Here is a 9,692-nt window from a genome sequence, read left to right as displayed (position 1 = left end):
TCTCCTTCCATTTCTAATGTACTTCTTGTAGAAGGATTAACTCATAACCTCTTATCTATCAGTCAATTGAGTGACAATGGTTATGATATAATCTTTAATCAAAAGTCTTGCAAGGCTGTAAATCAGAAGGATGGCTCAATCCTATTTACAGGCAAGAGGAAGAACAACATTTATAAGACAGATCTGCAAGATCTTATGAGTCAGAAGGTGACCTGTCTTATGTCTGTTTCTGAAGAGCAGTGGGTCTGGCACAGAAGATTAGGTCATGCTAGTTTGAGAAAGATTTCTCAGATTAACAAACTGAATCTGGTCAGAGGACTCCCTAATCTGAAATTCAAATCAGATGCTCTTTGTGAAGCATGTCAGAAGGGCAAGTTCTCCAAACCTGCATTCAAGTCTAAGAATGTTGTTTCTACCTCAAGGCCATTAGAACTCTTGCACATTGATCTGTTTGGACCAGTCAAAACAGCATCTGTCAGAGGAAAGAAATATGGATTAGTCATCGTAGATGATTATAGCCGCTGGACTTGGGTAAAATTCTTAAAACACAAGGATGAGACTCATTCAGTGTTCTTTGATTTCTGCATTCAGATTCAATCTGAAAAAGAGTGTAAAATCATAAAGGTCAGAAGTGATCATGGTGGTGAATTTGAGAACGGATCCTTTGAAGAATTCTTCAAAGAGAATGGTATTGCCCATGATTTCTCTTGTCCTAGAACTCCACAGCAAAATGGGGTTGTAGAACGAAAGAATAGGACTCTGCAAGAAATGGCCAGAACCATGATCAATGAAACCAATATGGCTAAGCATTTCTGGGCAGAAGCAATAAACACTGCATGCTATATTCAGAATAGAATCTCTATCAGACCTATTCTAAATAAGACTCCTTATGAATTGTGGAAGAGTAGAAAGCCCAACATTTCATATTTCCATCCTTTTGGATGTGTATGCTTTATTCTGAACACTAAAGATCATCTTGGTAAGTTTGATTCCAAAGCTCAAAAGTGTTTCCTTCTTGGATATTCTGAACGCTCAAAAGGCTACAGAGTATACAATACTGAAACATTGGTTGTAGAAGAATCAATCAATATCAGGTTTGATGATAAGCTTGGTTCTGAAAAACCAAAGCAGTTTGATAATTTTGCAGATTGTGATATTGATATATCAGAAGTTGTTGAGCCAAGAAGCAACGCATCAGAAGCAGAGCTCCTCAGAAGCAAAGAACCAGAAGATCAAGTATCAGCTTCTCTGGAGGATCTAAGTATTTCTGAAGAACCATCTGTCAGAAGATCATCCAGACTTATCTCTGGTCATTCAGAAGATGTCATTCTTGGAAAGAAGGATGATCCAATCAGAACAAGAGCATTCCTTAAGAACAATGCAGACTGTCAATTAGGTCTTGTATCTTTGATCGAGCCAACTTCTGTTGATCATGCTCTAGAAGATCCAGACTGGATAATTGCTATGCAAGAAGAACTGAATCAGTTTACAAGGAATGATGTTTGGGATCTTGTTCCTAGACCAGATGGATTCAATATAATTGGTACAAAATGGGTCTTCAGAAACAAGCTCAGTGAGAAAGGTGAAGTGGTAAGAAACAAAGCCAGACTGGTGGCTCAGGGTTATAGTCAGCAAGAAGGGATTGATTATACAGAAACCTTTGCACCAGTGGCCAGGTTAGAATCTATTCGTCTATTAATTTCTTTTGCCACTCAACATAACATCACTCTCTATCAAATGGATGTTAAGAGTGCCTTCTTAAATGGTTATATAGATGAAGAAGTTTATGTCCATCAACCTCCTGGTTTTGAAGACTCTATGTCTCCGAATCATGTGTTTAAACTAAAGAAATCATTATATGGATTGAAGCAAGCTCCCAGAGCTTGGTATGAACGCTTAAGTTCTTTCCTTCTAGATAATGGTTTCACTAGAGGAAAAGTGGACACTACTCTCTTTTGTAAAACCTTTGAAAAGGATATTTTAATTTGTCAAATATATGTAGATGATATTATTTTTGGAACATCTAATGCTACACTTGGAAAGGAGTTTGCTGAGTCTATGCAGGCTGAGTTTGAAATGAGCATGATGGGAGAACTCAAGTATTTCCTTGGAATACAAATAAATCAAACATCAGAAGGAACATATGTTCACCAAACCAAGTATGTGAAGGAACTTCTGAAGAAGTTTAATCTTCTGGACTGCAAAGAAGCCAAAACTCCTATGCATCCAACATGCATCCTAGGTAAGGATGAGGTAAGTAAGAAGGTAGATCAGAAGTTATACAGAGGTATGATTGGATCTCTTCTATATCTGACTGCTTCTAGACCTGACATTCTGTTCAGTGTTTGTTTGTGTGCTAGATTCCAATCAGATCCTAGAGAATCTCATTTAACTGCTGTTAAGAGAATTCTAAGGTATCTGAAAGGTACTACTAATGTTGGCTTAGTTTACAGAAAATCTAAAGAATACAACTTAGTAGGATTCTGCGATGCTGATTATGCTGGAGACAGAATTGAAAGAAAAAGTACTTCAGGAAGTTGCCAATTTCTTGGAAGTCATTTGATCTCCTGGTACAGCAAGAAGCAAGCAACTATTGCTCTATCAACGACAGAAGCAGAATATGTAGCTGCTGCTGGTTGTAGTACACAGATGCTCTGGATGAAGAGTCAGTTAGAAGATTATCAAATATTTGAGAGTAACATTCCTATATTCTGTGATAATACTTCTGCTATATGTTTATCTAAGAATCCTATTCTTCATTCAAAAGCTAAACATATTGAGATTAAACATCATTTCATAAGGGACTATGTTCAGAAGGGTGTCATATCTTTAAACTTTGTTGATACAGACCATCAATGGGCTGATATCTTTACAAAACCCCTGGCTGAAGATAGGTTTAAGTTCATTCTGAAGAACATCAGTATGGATTTATGCCCAGAATGAGAAGATGAGAAGTTCTCATGTATGAGTATCTTCTGAAATGAATGTGGAACATTTTTTTTGAAGTTCTGATTGAAATCTTTTAGAAATTATGATTCGGTTATTACTAACGTTTCATTGTCTAAGTTGATTCAGAACCTCTTTTAAAGCAAAACAGCTGTTACGTTTTATCTCGGGATGGTAAACCTGTCGTTACTATTCGTGGATAAACGTGCGTGCAGTTGAAGGGACGCCGTCCATAGGTAACTGTGCTAGTCACCTCATTTGTCTTTATTATCTCTCCTCACGTCACGTAACATTAAATGCTTTTCTTCATTCGTTTCACTTTATTTTCTTTTAAATACTCTTCAAAATGGTTTTTGGTTTCCTATCTCTCTGTTTTCCTGCATTCCTGTCTTGTAAACCTTTTTGATTATCAATGAAAAAGTTTCTTTGTGTTTTACATTCCAGTAAATGTTTTCTTTTGTCGTTTTATGCATCTGAATTTTTTTATTCTTTTTGATGTTATGACAAAAAGGGGGAGAAGATAAATGATAAATGATTTGATTAATCTATCAGTTGCTGGGTAAAGGCTCCCACACATTCACTAACAAGAACTGCAAGTTCTACATGGTTTAAGTGTTTTGCAGGTACAGAGAAGTAAAGTGAATCTTCAGAAGCAAACACTAGAAGCAAAACCATGGAAACTGAAGCAAGCTGAGTGCTGTCAAGCTTCAGAGATCAGAAGCAAGAAAGAAGAATGAATCAGAAGCACTGATAATAGAATTTGAATATCATTGTCTATCCTGTTCTGACAAAATTCTATTTGCTCTGATACATATAATGTTATGGCTCTGATACATTATTTCAGCCTATATGGCTCTGATACATATAATGTGTTCAAACATACATTTTATGTTCTAACTCGTTCATGCTGACTTTTGTCGTTTAGTTTTTGTTCTGTAACATTTCAGGATGTAGAGATGCTCTGAGGATGCTCTGGTACATTCAACAATGTTCTGATACAAATCTAGCATGAAGTGATGTTGGTAGACATTCAAAGTTCTGAAGCTATCCGAGGGAAGCAGAAATCAGAAGATGTGAATGTTCTAAAAGATCCAGAAAACTCAAGTTCTGAAGCTGTCCTGAATGGAAGCAGAAATCAGAAGCTGTGAATGTTCTGAAGATCAAAGAAATTCAAGTTCTGAAGCTGTCCTGAATGGAAGCAGAAGTCAGAAGCTGTGAATGTTCTGAAGATCAAAGAAATTCAAGTTCTGAAGCTGTCCACGATGGAAGCAGGAATCAGAAGCTGTGAGTGTTCTGAAGATCTAAAGAAATTCAAGTTCTGAAGCTGTCCAATGGAAGCAGAAGTCAGAAGCTATGAATTCTCTGAAGGCAGAAGCTTATATGATCGTCTCTACCGAAATAATCAGGGAAGTCTTTTATCAAAGTTCTTCGAGTATTTATTTCAGGGGGAGATTATTTATCTCAGGGGGAGATTGTTAATCTCAGGGGGAGACATATTCATATGCTTATGCTATAGCTGTGTAATTTGTCTTTTGCCGTCTACTCTTTCTGATCGCAAATTCATATCATTTATATATGTTTTTGTCATCATCAAAAAGGGGGAGATTGTTAGAACAAGATTTGTTCTTATCAATTATCTTAGTTTTGATGATAACAATAATATGAATTTTGCTTAAGATAATATGGTACTCTAATCCAATGCAATTTCCCTTTCAGGAAATATATATAAAGAGTACGCATAATTCAGCGCTCAGAAGTTGTATCTCAAATGGTTCAGCATGCAACATCAGAACATGGTCTGGCAAGACATCAGAAGATGGTCGAAGCAGAATCAGAACATGGGTCTATGGAAGCATCAGAAGAACATGAGATCAGAAGCACTGAAGATCAGAAGATGGTATCACGCTCAGAAGCACTTCAAGGTCAGAAGATCAGAAGATGCTATGCACCAAGCTGTTTTGACTCTGATGATATTCAAACGTCGTATTCACAAACATCAGATCAGAAGGAAGTACAGGTGGCAGACTACGCTGACTGACAAAAGGAACGTTAAAAGCTACTAAAGGCTACGTCAGTAGACACAGCGTGAACAAGGCTCGAGGTAGTTGACAAAAGCGTATAACATTAAATGCGATGTTGTACGGAACACGCAAAGCATTAAATGCATTCAACGGTCATCTTCTCAACGCCTATAAATATGAAGTTCTGATGAGAAGCAAGGTTAACGATTCTGCACCAAAACAACTTATATCAAACTTGCTGAAACGCTGTTCAAATCTAAACTCAGAATCTTCATCTTCATCAAAGCTCACTACATTGCTGCTGTAATATCTTAGTGAGATTAAGCTTAAACGTTAAGAGAAATATCACAGTTGTGATTATCGCTTTTAAGAAGCATTTGTAAACTCTTGAATAGATTACATTAAGTTGTAAGGAACTAGAGTGATCGTGTGATCAGTATACTCTAGGAAGTCTTAGCAGTTGGCTGAGCAGTTTGTAACTAGAGTGATCGTGTTGATCAGAATACTCTAGGGAAGTCTTAGGAGTGAACTAAGCCTAGAGTGATCGTGTTGATCAGTAGACTCTAGAAAAGTCTTAGAGGGTATCTAAGCAGTTGTTCCTGGAGTGATCAGTGTGTGATCAGAAGACTCTGGAAGACTTAGTTGCGGACTAAGTGGAAAACCATTGTAATCCGTGCGATTAGTGGATTAAATCCTCAGGTTGAGGTAAATCATCTCTGCGGGGGTGGACTGGAGTAGCTTCGTTAACAGCGAACCAGGATAAAAATAATTGTGCAATTTATTTTTATCGTCCAAGATTTAAAGTCACACTTATTCAATCCCCCCCTTTCTAAGTGTTTTTCTATCCTTCAACTTCTATATTAGTTCTTACTTGTGCTCATATATTGTCCAATTAAGGTCAATACATCATTCCGATTCTCACTCTATGTTGTCATCATACAAATATTTTCGAACAATCCCCCACTTGAATTTAAAAATTGAATTTTAAAAGTAACGTCAAACATTTCTAAAATGAATTTTAAAAGTAACGTCGAAAGAACTGATACGCTATTATTATCCATATAAATGTCATCAATAATATATTGTGACTGTAGGGTGGAGGTTCATTTAAGAGATGAAAAATGCTAAGAGCATCCACATTCATGTCACTCAATTAAGTAGTATAAATGGACCATACTTAATTTATTATATTTATTCACACTTTTTAATTATTTAAACAATTTCATAATATTTTTCAAATATTCACACCACTCATTTAAAACTCTAAATTGGGACCCTCTAGTCTCACAATTCTTCAAAACTACGGTAGTTTTCTGCAGGAAAAATGGTTTAGAACTTTGGTCCACTTAAATTAAAATAATAATATATTCTAACACTTGTGGCTTTAAAATAGGTAAGACACCGCCGATGTGGATGCTCTAACGTAACAACATATTATCTAAAATATAAAAATCGTATTTATTAAGAAAAGTAAAAACACAATAATTTGAATGATGATTTTTTATAATTTTCTTATAATAATTGTCTTGGGAATATGTAAAAATAATTATGATCGGTGGTTGGTCATAGAAAATATGAAAGACAAAGTAAATTAAATGCAATTTACATTTAATTTCACCTTGAAAAGATGAAAGTTAATTTTTTTTCTCTTATATTTTTGGACAAGAAAAATATTTTTTTTCTCTTATATTTTTGGCCGGAGGAAATATATAATATATGTTGAAAGAGAGGAAGTATATAAGTGAGCAAATTGAGATGTTTAATTAAGAGAAAGAAAAGTTTATAAATTACAAACGGATCAATATTAACAATAAGACGGTTTGGCCGAGTGGTCTAAATTGGGACTCTCTAGTCTCACAATTCTTAAAAACTACGGTAGTTTTCTGCAGGAAAAATGGTTTAGAACTTTGATCCACTTAAATTAAAATAATAATATATTCTAACACTTGTGGCTTTAAAATAGGTAAGACACCACCGATGTGGATGCTCTAACGTAGCAACATGTTAGCTAAAAAATAAAAATCGCATTTATTAAGAAAAGTAAAAACACAATAATTTGGATGATGATTTTTTGTAATTTTCTTATAATAATTGTATTGGGAATATGTAAAAATAATTATGATCGGTAGTTGGTCATAGAAAATACGAAAGAGAAAGTAAATTAAATGCAATGTACATTTAATTCCACCTTGAAAAGATGAAAGTTAATTTTTTTCTCTTATATTTTGGGACAAGAAAAATATTTTTTTTCTCTTATATTTTTGGACGGAGGAAGTATATAATATATGTTGAAAGAGAGGAAGTATATAAGTGAACAAATTGAGATGTTTAATTAAGAGAAAGAAAAGTTTATAAACTATAAACGGATCAATATTAAAATCAAGACGGTTTGGCCGAGTGGTCTAAGGCGCCAGATTTAGGCTCTGGTCCGAAAGGGCGTGGGTTCAAATCCCACAGCCGTCAATTTAAGTATTTTTCTTTTAAAATGAGGGAAAACTTGGAGCTTTTCATATATATCATTTTTGAAAAATATTTTGTGTGATTGTTATTTTGTTAAAATATCTTATAAGAATATATTAATAGTTCAATTTTAAAATTCTTATTTAATTTATAACAAATAAGTTACATATAACTTCTACTATTTTTAGAAATATATTAATAAAAATATTTTTTAAAAATTACTTTTTTAAATGATATATAAATTCTCTTAATATCGAATACGAATATTGAATTCATTACTGAATATATTGTTATATTCGTTGATGAATCAATGAATAATATTAAGCATAAACATTAGAAGAACAACATGAAAATGATAGATTAAACGAATAATTGCATCTAAGAGTACAAGGTTATTCCTAAGATTAATATACACATCTCTCTTAAAATAGTGTTAAGTTACTCATAATACAATTAAACAAAATAGAAAAAGTTGAGAAACGATATATGAATCGTACAATGAAATAATTAAGCTCCAATAGTCCCAATGCATTAACTTCTCTCTTCCAAGACTTTGCAAAAGTTCTCTCTAAACAAAAAAAATTTAAAATCCATATTATTTTGTAGTGAAACAGAGAGTAGATAGTAAGTCGAGGATAACCACTTTGGAAGGGCTTCTTGTATAGTGATAGAAGAAGTCTTGTTTGATCATAGAAAGAGTTATCTACAAAGTTAGTACTTCAACGCTCAAATGAGTGTTTGAGAGATGTGGAATTATGCAAGTATGAATAAGAGTAATACTCGAGTGTGACTCAGGGTAACACTTATATAGGGGATATAGTGAGAACTATTCTTGGTTGGCCTGGCGTGGATTGTGAACAATTGTTGGATGCAAGTCGACAGTGGAGATGAGGATGAGATTCGTACTATCATATGACATTTGTGAGGGAAGGTACACATGTTCATCATCTAACGAACGCTTCGGTTGGATTAAGCCTCTGAGTTAAGCCAGTCTTATTAGATCTTTGACCAGTCCATAAGAGTAGCCTATAAAGTTCATCGAGAAAGCCATTATGTTTATAATATGCCTCTTGAGAGAGAATGAGATCTCTTATGATGTTGGGTGGATGTAGGTGGAATCAAGAACACACACATTTAATGTACATCAAGTATTTGAAACATTGCTTTCGGTAAAACATCATGTGCCCTCATGCGCCTAGGGTAGAGGACAGTGTGATTAGAACACTTGAATGCACTTGAGTGTCTTTATAATATCGATGCTTCATCTTGACTATTGGTTCTGGATTTTGATTTTCCCTTCACTCTATAATGTTAATATTGACGCTCTTGAATATACATAACAAACTACCTCATTGTAGTCCTTCTCCATTATCACCTTAGCTAACTCCTACCTATACAAAACAAACTCTTTATCACCAATGGCTTTATGCTGCTTAATGATAATTTTCTCCTTCAGCTCCGAGAGGGCTCTAATGTTTTGACCTCCTTTTGAAACTTGGAAATACAATCAGGGGCCTATTTGTTGGACCTTTTAACAATTAAGAGATTTTATCTTAACTTATTTTTCCTCTTCTTCTTTTTCTTCTCTCTCTCTGTCACTCTCCCTCTCCCTCTCACTCACTCACTCACTCACTCACTCTCAAGGTCCTTCTTCAGGTTCTTAAAAGACTTCTCCTTATCTTTATATGACATCGCCAAAAATTTCTCATACTCCTCTTTTGAGTCTTCCAACTTCTTTTTAGGGCATTTCTCTCCTTAAAAATCTTCTCCGAAGTGAAGACCTTGCTCTAACCGCTAGCCATCTTTGCGTTTATATCATAAATCCTTTGTAGGTGATGGAAGGATTATGTGACTAACTCCTATACATTAGGACCGTTCTTCTGAGGTAAGAAATTAAAATCACTTTTTCAATAATGCCTCAGTAACCATTCCTAATCTTGGGGACATTAGGGGCAAACATTTCTAGAAGTTTTAAGAAGCATAACTAGATGGACGAACTGTTAAAGTATGAGGTTAACAATTATTATTACCTAGTGTGAGATTTCTCTATTTTGGGTTTGTCTTCAAGTTTTTCCCATAACACTCCTCGATTATAGGTGTTAATCTCTCTCTTCTTTGATTCAGTGTCACCTTCAGCTTGAGAAGGGCACTATGAGCAAATTGTTTAACCACTTTTAGGACTAAGAAATTCTTCTCCGTGAGGGGTTGAACGACGACCCTAAAATAGTAGGGGAAGAGGTGGACTTTACCCTTTTATTCCTTGAG

At 34.8% G+C, this 9,692-nt stretch overlaps 1 non-coding gene across 1 annotated transcript; it reads left to right on the top strand.

Moving 5' to 3' along the window:
• The first annotated feature begins 7,350 nt into the window (after positions 1-7,350).
• On the top strand, positions 7,351-7,430 carry TRNAL-UAG (transfer RNA leucine (anticodon UAG)). The gene has a single exon. It is a non-coding gene; the product is annotated as a tRNA-Leu (tRNA).
• Positions 7,431-9,692: the final 2,262 nt, after the last annotated feature.

Source organism: Vicia villosa, unplaced genomic scaffold (genome assembly GCF_029867415.1).
Source record: "Vicia villosa cultivar HV-30 ecotype Madison, WI unplaced genomic scaffold, Vvil1.0 ctg.000029F_1_1_3, whole genome shotgun sequence".
Taxonomy (NCBI): Eukaryota; Viridiplantae; Streptophyta; class Magnoliopsida; order Fabales; family Fabaceae; genus Vicia; species Vicia villosa.
This window is presented reverse-complemented; position numbering and strand designations above follow the sequence as displayed.